General features: G+C 42.1%; 2 long non-coding RNA genes across 2 annotated transcripts in view; one reads left to right on the plus strand and one right to left on the minus strand.

Annotated features, from left to right (window-relative positions):
• The window catches only part of LOC135579821 (uncharacterized), a 49,495-nt gene extending 46,465 nt beyond the window's left edge, over window positions 1-3,030 (minus strand). The window contains exon 1 of the long non-coding RNA XR_010473588.1: window positions 2,893-3,030. This is a non-coding gene — a long non-coding RNA (uncharacterized LOC135579821). The remainder of the gene's footprint in view (window positions 1-2,892) is intronic.
• On the plus strand, window positions 505-14,169 carry LOC110360740 (uncharacterized). Its single transcript, XR_002416831.2, has 6 exons — window positions 505-673; window positions 5,891-6,055; window positions 11,271-11,380; window positions 11,826-11,999; window positions 12,226-12,435; window positions 13,647-14,169. It is a non-coding gene; the product is annotated as an uncharacterized LOC110360740 (long non-coding RNA).
• The last annotated feature ends 481 nt before the right edge of the window (window positions 14,170-14,650 follow it).

The raw sequence follows: 14,650 nt of genomic DNA on the forward strand, positions 1-14,650 counted from the left end.
CTTGGTGGCTGCGCTGGACTCTCTCCAGCAGTTCCCTGTCCTGCTGGAACTGAGGGGCCACAACTGGACACAATATTCCAGGTGTGGTCTCAGAATGCGGGATCATCTAGACATAACTGCATGTATATGCGAGGTTATGATCAGGGAAAGATCCCTCAGTCAGAGGGTGCCAGAGCCTGGAACAGGCTGCCCAGGGAGGTTGTGGAGTCTCCTTCTGTGCAGACATTCCAACCCGCCTGGACACCTTCCTGTGTAACCTCATCTGGGTGTTCCTGCTCCATGGGGGGATTGCACTGGATGAGCTTTCCAGGTCCCTTCCAACCCCTGACTTGTGTGATTCTGTGCAACACGAGGTCTTGCACACTGGCCTCATGGCTGCCTCAGCAGGCTCACTTTTCCCCACACTTCGCACCTGACCTGAGCATCCTCGCAGGGTCCCCTCAAGCGCCGCCATTTCACGACCCGGCCCGGCCCCTCCGTTGCCCGGCGACCGCTCGCGCACCCTCGCGCTCGTTCCCGCCCCGGCCTCGTGCCGCCCCCTCAGCCGCCGCCGTCCCGGCCCCAAAGCGGCGACACCGCCTTGTCACCGCGAAAAAAGGCGGGGAGCGCTGCCGAGCCCGGCTCTGACACCAGCTTTGAACACGCGAGGGCTCCCGGCGCTGCAACGGCCGCGGTAAGAGGGGTGGGAAAGCTTTCCCGCCCAAACGTCGGCTGTGCTGGGGCTGTTCCCCGTTTTGGGGAGTGAACGGAGGCAAAGGGACGTAGGAGATGCGCGGGTTTCTTTTAAGGATAAAGAGATGCTAAAGCTGTCAGGCAGGCGGCAGCAAAGCGCGGCAGTTTGTGAGGAAAATGCTCAGGAAAAATGAGTATTTTCACTCTCAAACTATGCCAGCTCTGGCGCCAAACCCGCCCACAAAAACGTGGCTTTCAAAGAAAAAAGTGTGAGGAAAATTCCCTCCCAACACCCACTCAGTTACTCAGCCAGTGCCTTTGTCTGGACACATACTGGGAAACAAGAGATTAAGAAAAACAGAGGAAAAGAGACAACCTAATGGAAGGAAAAGGAGCAGAAGTAACTTTTTAAAATTTGTTTTTCTCTTCAAGCCAGGTTTTACAGACTCAGCAGCCCTTCATGATCCCACACAGGCTACACCTGTTTGTGCAAACGATCTTCACCTGCTCTGGCACCAGAAACTAATTAATTCTCTGCAGAGGGGCTGGGGGAGGTTTTCTGATGCCTTTCATCATTTTTCCAAACACTTTTCTACTATTCACCTTTGCTTTGGTGTGGTTTTATCACCTGGAATTTGTTGTTCTTTGGATTTTTGCTAGTGCTTACAGACATAAGTTGACAGGACTGCTCAAGTTTTCCCCCACTTCTTTAATTTTTGCTCTGCCTTTGTAACAAATTTATTCTAGTTCCCTGACACATTAAATGGAAACAAGCTGCCTGTCACTCATGCTGGTTCAATAGCATTTGGGGCACTCAAGATATAAGCTGTTCTGCAAAAATCTTAATTAGACCTGGTTTCGCTAGTTGTAGAACAAAATACACTCTTTTGGGACAAGAACAAATTTGTTCAGTAATACTCCTGTGAGCTATTTAGCCCTCGCTAAACCCTTTCTTCCACGGTCCCTGAAATAACTGGGAAATGGCAAGTTTACCTCATTTCTCATCTAAATAACATCACAGGGGAACTGATGGAGTGACTATCTTCTGGGAAGAAAAAGCAATTCTGGTCTGTGTTCATTCCTTCACAATGTATTTTCAATGCTAATATACTACTTGGTTTGTATCATTCAGACCTGTTACTTCATTTTTAAAAATGGTGTAAAGTATAACAGAATCTCTAAATTTACTGTGGGATTAGCTGCAATTTCAAAATAACCAAATCATTCATTATAGCAATTGGCACCAAAGCTAAGAAGAGCCAGAGAAATAATGACCTATGAAATACAGAGACAGCATTTAATATCTTTAATGATTGCCTATAAAGTTACTTCAAATTCTGCCTCATCTGTTCCTTGCAAAGGAAACCAGCATGATGCCAACCTGCACAGCTGGTGATAAACTCGGGAGAGTTATCCTAAAAGCAGTTATGAAGACAAGTCAGACGCCCTTTTGTGCCAGATACACAATGACACAATGAATAAAATCAAACCTGTGGTTTAATGCCACAACAGAGGCCCTAGAAAAGAGGAAAAGCGTTTCTCCCTCATACTTCAAGATATAGGTTGATTTCAGAATTGTAACAGCTGCCTTGCAGTGCCTTATATTATCTGGAGTTAACTCTTTTAAAAGACTTTTTAAAAATAAGTTGGATCAGCACCTTTGCAATTAAGCCATGTAAGGGGTGTGTTAGGCAAACAGGTATAAAGGGGTGCTAGCCCAGGATTAAATATTATTGTACATTTGTACCTTAAAGCTGTGAATTTAATTCTACCTGTAAGAGGGGGAAACTACTTCTCTGGGAACGTGTAACCACACTCCTAAAACATTGCATGTGATCAAGGGCTGATCATATTTACAGCAGTGATAAGGAGCTGCAGTTATCAGCAAGTAGTTGTCATGGTTTGCCTAAGTTATCCTTGCTTTTGCAAAGGTCCTGTGAAAAGGACGCCTCTGTAGGAATGAGTAAGCGTGACGCTATTTTCCCAGGAGGACAGACAGTGAACACTGCCATGTGAGAATGCTGCATCACCACGCACTTGGAGGTCGGAGGTTTTATACAATTCCCAGCCCAGACATGCAGCTGACTTCATTTACAGTGAGGCAGGTTCTCCAGAGCTAACCTGGAGAGTAGAGCCCTGCTGACAAGTCAGATCCTGCTGCGTATTTCCAGTGGAATCTGACCTGTGGGTTAGGATGACAGACCAAAAGCCTCTCCTTACCTGCCCTGGGATTCCTCTGCGCTCAGAGGGTTTCTTCTCTGCTCCCCATTCACACTGAAGCTGCAAGACGAGTGATCTTCTCCTTTATGTGTTGCCTAGTTACAGTCCTTTGTTAGGTCACCAATCGTGGTATGTAGGCTGTCCTGAAAACAGCACCAAACCATTTAGCATCAGCATTTCTAACTCTGTATACTTTTTACCACAAATATACACATTAATCAGTGTAATTACAGTGTGGTGCAATTATGCTGATTAATGTGTACATTTGTGGTAAAAAGCATATAGAAATGTACAGTGAGGCTTCATATTTGATAGAAAATATTTGTTTCAGTGCTGCCAACCCTCACAATTTTGCTGGGACTAGGGTTAACGAGGTAATAGCAACAGTGTTAGATTTCCTCTGATCATTTAAAAACAAAAACTAAACATCAAGCTTGTGTGTAGAGGGAAAAAAATGCAAGCCAGTGTCACTGCAACCTTGAAGTATTCTGAACAAGCTATTGACAGCCTATGATCTACAGTTACTAGGGTTGGCAAGGGTTTTGGTTTTTTGTGTCTACTTGAACATCTAAAGGAGCTTCAGAGGAAATCTGCCCAACTCACCTCTGAGATTTGAAGGGCAGAGCAGACTGCAGCTCAGCAAATTTGGCTGCTGCAGGACTTTACTCCTGTTTGAACTGTACTGTTCGCTTTCCTAAACTGTGTCCATTTAATACCACGTGATATGCTATTTCCTGTGACTTTAATTAAGTGCTGCAAATGATTTCACAGCCCCACTACTGAAAGTTAATTTTATTGATTAAATTTTTGACCCCATCAAAATAGATTTCATACCTGCTTCGCAAGACTTATTTTTCACAAAATGCCCTTGCTTGATCTTAATTATGTTGTCTTAAATCTTTCACTGATTTCATCTGGTCATATCTTTCCAACATCCAGCCTGAGACTCACTGTCAAGCCAACCAGCCTATATTGGCTTGTTCACCACTTTAGACGCTAACTTTTCTTTACTCCTCAAAAACTTCCCCAGCGTGACAAAATTCAACAGAAATAAATTAGTTCTAGTGATGTAAGTCTCCTTCAAATTTGCAGGCGACTTTATAACCCTTGGAGATACAGTTTAAATCTGGCACTTCTTTAAAATATTTTCTCCAAATAACACCAAAATTTTCCTCCCAAAAATCTATTTATTGATAAAATTTTCCATATACAAAATTAAAGGATAAATGTAAAGTATATGAAGATGATGTGTAAACAGGGGAAAACTAAAAATATCTACCCAGACTAGCTAATAACAGCACCATAGCCAAGGGGCAAGAACAAGTCAGATTATATGGTAAATATTTACAATGTAAACATAATTCTGTTTGTATAGCTCCCAGTTCTATATATAACCTTTTGAATTCCCACATTAAGTGTAAGAAATGCCCTTAAGTAAGAAAAGGCAATGCAATGTATTAGCAGCAGAGTCCATTTGGAAGATTTGGTGCTGGTCTGCAATACCTTTAAGTCAATAGAAAAAGTGCCACTGAATAAACACTGAAACATTGTCAAGATCTTGAAAAAAAGCAAGATTTAGAGATAAATCCTACTTACCTTTTCTGAGACCCTGTATTTCCAAAACAAATGTCTAATTTCAAATAAACTTTAAAAGCAAAATATTTAGATTTGGGCAGATAGGCAGTGTTTGATGCCAGAATTTTGTTGGTTTGTCTTTTTTGCTGTGGTGGAAGGACTAGAAAGCTGGCACCTTGGTAAGGAAAAGTCAATTGCATGAAAACACAGGGAACTCATTCCTGAAAAGTGTATTTTTTTTTAAATACGTGGCAGCTTGAAGCCTCTTTACATGTGTTTACCTTTGCAAAAGACAGAGCCCCACTGCACTGGTCCTCTTGCACAGACAGCACAGCTGCACACACTGGAGCCAGACAAGCAGCCACAGAGTTGCCCTTTATAGGGAAATGAAGGCTTGAGCTTGGCACCTGGGTCTTGTAACTGCTAAGCTTTATCAGCTTTTCTTGTGAAAGGTCATTGCTGTCTTACACAACTGCTAGGGAAGAAAGTAAATGGCACTCAGGAGATGGTCTGTTCAGCATTTGGATGGCAGACAGATCAATGAACCAAGAGGCGGACATGTGTTCTGCAGTTTGTACCTGCAGCAAACATTCATGTTACACAGAGGTTATGCAGGGCAACCGTTCTGGCTTATAAAAGCTGGGTCTCTGTAGCCCACCAGAAGAGAGAACCAGAGAGCACTGGCATGTGCCAGGGCCCATATTGGCAAGTACAGCCCACCTGCATGTACAGAACTGGTGTGGGCTTGCACAGGGGGCATTGGTCTTTTAAACCAAGGCCACCTGTAGAAAGGGAGATTCCCTTTTTGCTTTTGCAGGGTACTGACTCTGTGCTATCCCTTTTCTCACTTCCAGCACTGATGCCTTGTGGCCAGGAGGGGCTTTCCCAGTAAGCGCCAGCTGATAGCTTCAGCTCTAGGTGCTCCAAAGCTGATTTGCTGCAAGGGAAGGGAAAAGAGCCAGAAGCAACACATGGTGGTGGAAAAGCCAAGGGATCACAGGAAGAATGTGCTCAAAAATTTCTCCAGGATGCAGCCTGAGAGAGGCGCATGAGTCTTCTGCACTGGGCTGACCAAGGGAGGGGGGGAAAATGGTTTTAAGTTTTATCTAAATCCAGATTGTGTGGCAGTATACATAGAAGTGTTTGTGTACACATCTATCTATAAACATGTATATGTACACTTATATATATGTGTGTCTACATATCTATATGTGTACAAAAACATCAGGGCCGATTAACATTTTGATCCTTTTTCCACCAAAAGCAACCCATTGCAAAGTACATTTACAAGCAAATTTCACTTCCATGGCATTGCTGCCCTTAAGGACTTGACAATGCAAAGGATCCATAGATTTCTAACTGATAAAAGGCTTTTTTCACCAGCCCTTTCTTTTCCCTAAAGTATTAATTTCTGGATTTACAGATACATGGTTCAATTAAGAAAGAAAACGAAGGATGGAGCAGGACTGAAAGCACACATCCAAGACCAGGCTTGAAGGAGAACTATGGAAACAATGTGCTGAAAGAAAATTATAGTGTAACTTCACTTGTCTACTGCAGTATCAGACATCAGTATTCAGTTTTTAAGGTATGGCCTTCACTCATTTCTCTGATCTCAAGTGTGGTCAAAATGTAAGCAGTCCTGGAAATAATAGCTGTGCCATCCTCATACACTCATTTCACCTACACACCCTGGCAAGTTCTTATATGTCTATGACTGTCACCTTATTTTTTCGACCTTGATTTCTCTAGTCAGTATAATCTACTTTTTTTTTTTTTTTTTAAATGAGAGGGGGTAAAATCTCTCATAACTTGATGTTTAAGTCTGTTTTCCTCCTCTGCAGACATTATTGCCATCTAGTGTGATGATGTTGTGACTGCACCATTTTCAGTAGAGAAAAAAAGATAGGAAGATGGTTATTAGTTATGCTGTAAGTCAGTAAAGATGCTGACAGCATAGCATCAAAACACAGTATTGAAACAGGAGAGTTAAAATTACAATGAAGCTAAACTGAACTGTGTAGCAGCAGTTATCAGAGAACCATTTCAAAAGCCAGGTAGTTAAAACAACTGATTTTGCAATACAATAATGATGATAGCTCTTAACCTTGTGACTGAGTTACCATACTTTCCACCTGCTACATTCAGTTTCTAACTCAAAACATTATGTTCAACCCCTTAGGAACTATCTGTATTCTTTTTTCTTTCCTTCAGTTATGTTAACCAGGTAAAAAAATCTTAAAAAAAAAAAAAAAAGACAAGCATTTGTAAAGATCTAGTGGTACACTTGCAATGAAAAATGTAAAAGGAATAGATATGTTCTTTACAGGCAATTAATCCTCCTGGAAAATATTCAAATACAATGCAACACATCACTTTTAAAAATCAAATATAGACTTTATGATACAAAATCAAATTATTATTTGCATAAAAAGCTGGATTTTGGAGTATCAGTTCTCAAGGTTGTTTGTCAAAGTGTCTAGAACAGTATTACAGTATGAAAAGGTAAAAGACCTAGAAATCCAGATGTGTTTATTCCATTCGCCAACATTTGGCTGGGTTTCATTTTGGCTAAATTGTGTGTTGGTCAGTCCCACCTACAGACCACAGAAAGCAGAAGCTCTTTCCTGCCTGCAACAGCATCAGTCAGGAAGCTCATTAGACATTTTATTTTGCCCTTGTTATTCCCTCCTGACTGCTAAACACAGATGTGCTGGGATGGCCACGAGTTTCAGGAGGTTCTGCAGGCCCTTGGAGCAGGCAGAGCTAATGCCTACCTGTCTGTGCCTGGCCAAGAGGTGTGATCAGAAAGTTGAGTCTGAAGTTTTCCTCTGTTGCCTTGCAATAAAGACCTCGCTCATCAGAGTATAAAATGAGACAGTAAATAATTTCACCTAATCAGCAGCATGTAGAAAAGGGGAGACAAAATCCCATAATCGCCCAAAGTTGGTCTGTTCATATTGCTGGTAACCAGACAAAGAGAAGAATTATTTCTTTAAGTTTTTGAGATGCTGTAAGTAGTTTCAGTGCATGAGAGAAGACTGGCTTTATTTCCTGTGCACTGCTACATAGTTAACAGAAGAAAATGGTGCTGTAATGACACCACCATGATGCATGTGAGCAATTACAGCTGATCAGCCAACTTCAGTTCTGAAGCTGAATCTTGGGCTCTGCAGCCCACCTGCTGCGTTTAATATGAGGGTTTTCATTTTCGCTAATCCTGCAGAATGATTTTAAGTGGGGACCTATATTTTTTGGTTTATACTTGAATGAAAGTTTCCTTTCACTGCACAAACTTTTCTTTGCTGATGCCTCTTACGGAAGCATTAGTCAGGGATGTATATATTGAGTCAATCTGGAGCTATAGATACTATTGTGGAAAGATTTGTTTGTTCGTATTAGTTATTTTTAGCTTTCGTTCACATTTTGTCCTTTTTATTTGCTGAAAGTTCACATGCTGGTGTACAAGCCTGGTGAATTATAGCATTTGTATGGATGAATTAAGGCTGTGCACCCATGAAGTGCCTCTGTCAGGAACCATATCACTTACTTCCTGCCAGGGAAGGTTCCTCTGCTGGCACCTCTGAATTTATTTGTACAACTGTAATATACCCGGAAAATCTGCTACTTGGGCAGTGCATGGGTCAGGGATGCCCCTGACCTTCCCAAAAAGGCTGTGCACAGCCCCAGGCCAGCACAGTGGCTCATGGTGATGACTGCTTGCAGCACTGGCTTAGGCTTAAATTAGAGTGACCACAGTGAGTTGTCACTTTGGTGAGCTCTCAAAACTCGGCTTACAGTGCAAGCCACGAAATAGGAGAGGATGTATTTCAAAGGTATGAGTCTCAGGCCTAAACACAGGAAGGAAAAAAATTCACCCTCGTGCCCCACCTTTGGGACTCCCTGCTGCATTGCTAAGGCTTGCTAGGAAATATGCAACTTTGCTAAGGCTTAAAAGTAAATAAATAGATAAATAACTTAAAAGACTTAACCTAAAGAAAACTCACAATTTTGACCGTTTACAAAGCATGTCTTAATAAATATCTGTCCCTGCATCTCACTTGTGACTTCAAGCAAGTTTTGCAACTGCCTAAGAAGTAATTTGTTTTGAGCTGTCCTAAATTGAGTGGCTTCTCTTGAGATATATTTTTATTCAAATAGAACCAGCAAAGGGAACACATTTCAGAAATCGGGTCATGTTACAATGTGACACAAAGGACAGTGATGGCTCAGAGGAATGAGGTGGAGAAATAGGCAGCAGCTGGGAGTTGTGAGAGCTCAGCTCGTCCAGCATAAAGGCAGATTACTTTTCTTACAGCCTGCGAAGTGGGGATATGCGGTGTTGGAGGCAGCCAAGGGACCGTAGCACGGATGGATCTAAATCTTTTCCACTGTAACTGAAGTATTGTGACAGTTTTGACGTGCAAACTCAACATAGGGGAGTCACAGGCATAGTATTAGGAACAGTGAACAACATACCCCTTTCAGCATGTAATATAGCATGCGTTTCTTCCATTATTATGTTCAAAGTCATATTGCTCCTGGAAAATGAGGAATATAATTTGTCATGAAATATTGTAGAGATTGGGGTTTTCTACACAAACAAGCGGGCAAAGCTCCTTGAAGATACTATGTATACACACAGCATATTTCCAAGGCTCTGGACAGAATGAGTTTTACACTGATCTCCTGGTAGACTAGACTGGAGATTCAAGAGTTAAGTGCAAGCAACGAAAATATATCTGAGCATACAGCTGCAGCTCTTGTAAAGCTTATGTGGATGCCTGTGTCAGTCCCAAGTGGATTGCTTTGACACATCATGGATATACTTGTTCACATCATTTTTATATGCTGACTTTGCAAAAGAAAAAGTTGCTTTATTTGTTTGTACATCACTGTTGGGTTTATAAAATGACCCTTTTAGCTTTCTAGCAAAAATGAGAAACTTGTTAAGCTTGTGGCAGGGAAGAGGAAATGAGAAGAACAGCCCCAGAGCAATGCAAAAACAAGAGCAGGACTCTGCTTTTTTTAAAAATAAACCCACTCATCTGACCATCTGACCACTCCTTTTATGGAGAAAAATGAGTTTTTTCCCATGGCTGCTTTTGTGGCTGTTCAAAAATAGTCTTCAGTTTTGTCTTGTAAGTCACTTAGCAATATCTATCAGCAAAATGCAAATCTATACCAAAAATTCCTCCCTCCAAAAAAGTGTTGAAACTACTGCCACATTTTTGTCTTTTCTCTTACTATAATTGTGTTAATATTCATCTGGTTATTAAAAAACAAACAAAAAACAGAATCAAATTTTCTAAATATAAATCCATCAACGGAAACCCTAAAGGTTGCTTGGACTGATTATTCAAGAGCTAGCGCTCTCCTCTTCGAGAGGGCTTGAGCCTCTTTCCTGCTGTCCTGTGGTGACATCTTCTGGGTCCAACTCAAACTGCACAAAAACTCAGACTGCACAAAAAAAATTCCAGTGAGGCGGAGGGCAGCCCAGCAAGCCTTTGAATTCTGAGCATTCAGAAATTTCTTAACTGGATGGAAAAAAAAAAAATCTAGTTCTGTTTTCCCACAACGATTACTACCCTTAGAGATTTCTTAGCTGGCCAAAATGCTACCCAACAAACCAACCACCACCTTGTTCCCAAGAACTGACTCACTTTGCTGTTTTTATTTTGCACCTCTATTAAGCTGTAGCAAAGGAGGGCTCAGAATTAGGGTATGGGGTGCAAGTCACCCCTCAGCTTCCCAGTGCTTTGTGTGAAGGATACTTCAACTTCCAAAACTGGCTATATCCCCAAATAAAGCCCTTTCAGGCAGAACAGGAATGCCCTGGCTATGTATTTTCATTGTGGAACTGTGTATGGGAATCTAAGACAATAACCTCGAGCTTCCGTCTGCACAGCCCTTTCAGAAAGAACAGAGGTCTTCTACTCCCAGTGCCTTCCCAGCCTACCTGAGAGGTGGTCTGGCTGAGAGCTTAATGCCCTCAGCTCACCTGGCGTGGTGCTTCCATCTAAGGGTTTTCTTGGCCCTCACAAAGACATGCATTATAGCTGAATATTGAACAACTGCCCTTTAGAAAGAGCAAACAGATTTGCCCCAGGACACATTAGCACCCTACCTAGGGAGGCAGCTAGATACCAACTCTGCAGATGACATCAGGACAGCCCCACAGGTTCCCTGAGTTCCCCAACTTCCCCCAAATGCCAAAGTCACTCCTGAAAAATCGCATTTCTCCTCCCTCACCTTGAAAGACACTGGTCTTCCCCTTGTCACACGTGTCCTGAAACAGGCCCCTGCTGCGGTGCTGCCAGTGGGTGCAGAGTAGGAGGTTTTGCAATATAATTTCAGAGTTTAGGCCTCTTATTTCTACTGTTTTAGTTTACCTGCATCCTTTTGAAAATGGGCCTCTCTGCTTCAGATGAGCTGATCAGTAACTGTTCACCCAGACCTCATCTGCGGTAGCCTCATGGATAATGAACTGGAACAATGCAAACACTGAGGTGAGGAGTCCAGTGTATTTAAGTGAATACACCCAACACTTTCAGCACCTTCTTATTCAATTACATACACGTATCACAAGGAAAATTGACTTGACAGTATGTAGAAAAGTCAATGATAATTTAAAAAGTGATTCTAAGTGCTGCTGGCTTGAGTACAAGTCTTGTCACACAAAAATGATGTCATGGAACCCAATGCCAAAAGCTGTTTCCTGGAAAAGGGAGCATTAGCACAGATAGTCTGGTATTCAGTTCTGTCACAGGGCACTAATTTTATCCCTTTTCCCCCATATCAAGCCAAATAGCTTGGGCTGGAAGAAAGGCTGTTGGTCATCTGGAGACTGTACCACGTGTGTCCTCATGCAGAGAAAAGGAGAGACTGAGCTGTTGCTCTGCACTGACCTGCAGTAAGTACAGGGTGGTGACAGGCAAAAAAGACTGAATCCATTTTGTATCTCAGATCTGGCAATCAGTCAAGTATACACACACACACACATGAATGACCTCAGTGCAGGCATACGTAAAATTCAGAGCTTTCTACAGCATCATAGACAACTGTCTGGTGTCTCATCTCTGTCTCCCCCCTATTCCCACTACGAAACCCTTTTGACAATTTTGCATCCAAGAAGATGCAAAATTTTCTGCACTCTGCAGATAAATGAACCAAGGCTTTGTTTGGTTTCTGAGTGCAGCCAAACCAATAGTTTGTTTGTTGTTGGTGGTGTGTTGTGGCTTTTTGTTGTTGTTTTGGTTTTCTGTTTTGTTTTTGCTAAACAGGTTTACCTTGTTATAGACTTTCCTCTTGTAGCTGGTCTAGGCAAGCCATGTTTGATGTCTCCCCTCTTTCCACAGGGAGATTAGGCTGGGCATCTGTATGCTGTCTATGGCCCCTGGCACACAAGAAATCATCCAAACTGCAGCTTTCTCCTGGTGACCAGAGCACATCAGACAGGACATCCTCCCCATCCCGTGTGATAGATTGTCCTTGGTCCCAGGTGAAGGGAGGGACCAAGGACCCTTCCAAGGGTAAGGGTATGGGGGAAGTCTCACAAGCAACTGTATGTTTGCTGTGTTCATAGGGTAAGCAGTTTATAGTCCTTAAATACTTCCAGAGGGTCTGTGTGGCCAGTCCTTGATGGTTGACTATCCCCAGTTTAGTGGAAAGGACATCCCTCTTAAAGACCACTCTTCTTAAAACTGCGGAATTCATGTATAGTTTGGGCCTCATATTTTGTTTTCTCCCACCCTGCAGGAAACAGCTACATTCAAACTTGACTTTACCCAGAAATGCTGATGCACCAAAGTTGCAGGGTATCAAGCCTCTAAGCTATGAATTCCTGCTTCGCTATGCAGAGATAACAAATGGACACAGGAAGACTGGTTGCTGCAAGTGAAAAAAAAAAAAAGAAAAAAAGAAATAAAAAAAAGAGTATGGTGTGAGCCCTCAAAATCTCATCAGCAGGTAAGACAGCCTAAACAGTAATTCAGTCTTAAAAACATGCTGCAAAACTACAGTTCCTTCTCCTTACTGTCTGGAAGTGAATGTAGTCACACTTGTGCTGGGGACAGAGTGACGTGGCGGAGTCAGAACCAGACATATTGCCAAAAAATTCACTGTGTGCTTTGTGAGGGAGGTGGAACAAGCCAGAAAGCACAACTACCCTGAACAGCTTATTAGTGGATAAAGTTATTAACATACCCAGAGTGGAGGAGTAAAGCAGAAAACACATTGTAAGATGAACAATGTGCAAATGATAACTTGCTGCTCCACAAGCTATCCCATACAGCGCTCAGACTTTTGTACACTTCAATAAAACCAAATTTCCATATGTCAGAGAGCAGAAGGAAAGTGGCAGTGGCTGGAAGAAGAGACTCTGCATATTTTTCTGAAAGTCCAAGAAGCAAGTTCAGTACTGACAATGAGTGGCTCTGATCTTTCCCAGCACCTCTGGGAGTTCTGGAAGCACAGACTCAGTGGCTTGTTTCCTCTCCCTGACTTCAACAAAATCCTGCAAAATGCCTTTGCAGTTTTCTTATGCCCCGCACTTACCCCTCCAAGACTACATTTTGCAGAAGTTGTGATGAAGCCGCCAGTTGACAAGCTGTGAATTTAGAGCTGTGATAAGTAGAAAAAAAAAAAATATCCTTACCTTCTGGTGTTCTAATACCAATTGCAACCCCCCAAGAAAAAGTCAGGGCACACTTTGATTTGTTAATGCATCTGATCGAATAAAGAGCTGCACATTTAACTTGCAGACCAGAGGGGAGAATTAGACCAGATAAATCACAGTCCTGCATGTTGCTTTTATAGCATATACCACAAGGGGGACTCTTCTACAACTTTATAGGGCAAAAATAATTTCAAAGAGAAGGGAAAGAATGAATAAGTCGGTTCTGCAGCTGAATGTGCAGAGACCATTTTAGGCTTTAAGTTTTTAAGCCTGTAGGAGCTGTTAATCTGCAAAATTCATTAACAGGTATCAGTTTATGTTCATGTCCACCTGCTGTTGTGGCTCTTTTCGCCTCCTGGTTTTATACTGCAAGTTGCAAATTGCAAATACCCTATTAATTTTTCTTAACAAAGGGAAATTCAAGAGACTTTGTTGATCCATTAGATGGAGACCACAAATAAAAAAACCTGATCACCCATAGAAACCTCTGACTGTATTTCAGGGCTGGAGGAACCTGCTGGGCTGCCAAGGCTGAACACTGCCACGTCTCCACGGGGCAGATGGTTCAGGAGAAGACAGCCAGTGGTGCAGAAGACAGATGGTGGCACAGGAGGAGCATGCAGAGAAGCAGTGAGACAGGTAGGGGTGCAAGCTGCAGGGGGAATATGCCATGAAGAGTGCCAGGAGGGAGGGTGGAGGTGTGTGGCCAAGCGCTGATCAATTTGAGCCATCCAGGGAGTCATGCCTGCCTTAGAGTAACTCATTTTAAACTGCCAGAAGAAGAAAAAAAGCACAACTTAAGGTTTCTGCTAACATGCACATATTTAACCATGGTCTACTGTACTTACTCAGCTACCATGAAAGCTTGATATTGCACAGCTTTATACAGCACACATTGTAAGGTTTATCAGCATTTAGAGTTCACTTTAGATGATACACTGAAAAATCAAGATTTAAAAGCCCTGTTCACTTTAACTTGTAGGATATGAATAAACCAGGGTCAATAAATATCACCCCAAATTGTGTGTACAGTGCCTTTCTTAGCTAACATGTGAAAGAAACCTTGATTATCAAACTGAAACTCTGTTATTGTGGAACTGCGTTTAGTGGGAGGCTGTGGGTTTATGCTGAAAGTCACAGAAGATAGCAACTAAAACGAAACTGAGAATTAACTGACTATTCAAATAAAGTTGTAGGTGACCTTGCAATTACTTTAAAAGCTTCCCCAAAGAAGAGACATTATCATTCTAATTAGAACTTCATTTTAGTGGGGAAAAAACTTGTATTACACAGCTGGCATAATTCTCATTATAAGTGACCAAATAATTGTTCTTACTCAACATATTAAATTCCTATTATAGCCTCAAAACATTAACTAAAACCAAAAGTCAAAGGTTTTTAAGTCTGTGCTGGAGAAAAGTGCTTGAAATGTTCTGCTTGTCAAAGTTCAACAGCAGTGAGCACATTTGCATTTTGTGGCAGATGTACATATCAGACAATGATGAG

Source organism: Columba livia, chromosome 6 (genome assembly GCF_036013475.1).
Source record: "Columba livia isolate bColLiv1 breed racing homer chromosome 6, bColLiv1.pat.W.v2, whole genome shotgun sequence".
Lineage (NCBI taxonomy): Eukaryota > Metazoa > Chordata > Aves > Columbiformes > Columbidae > Columba > Columba livia.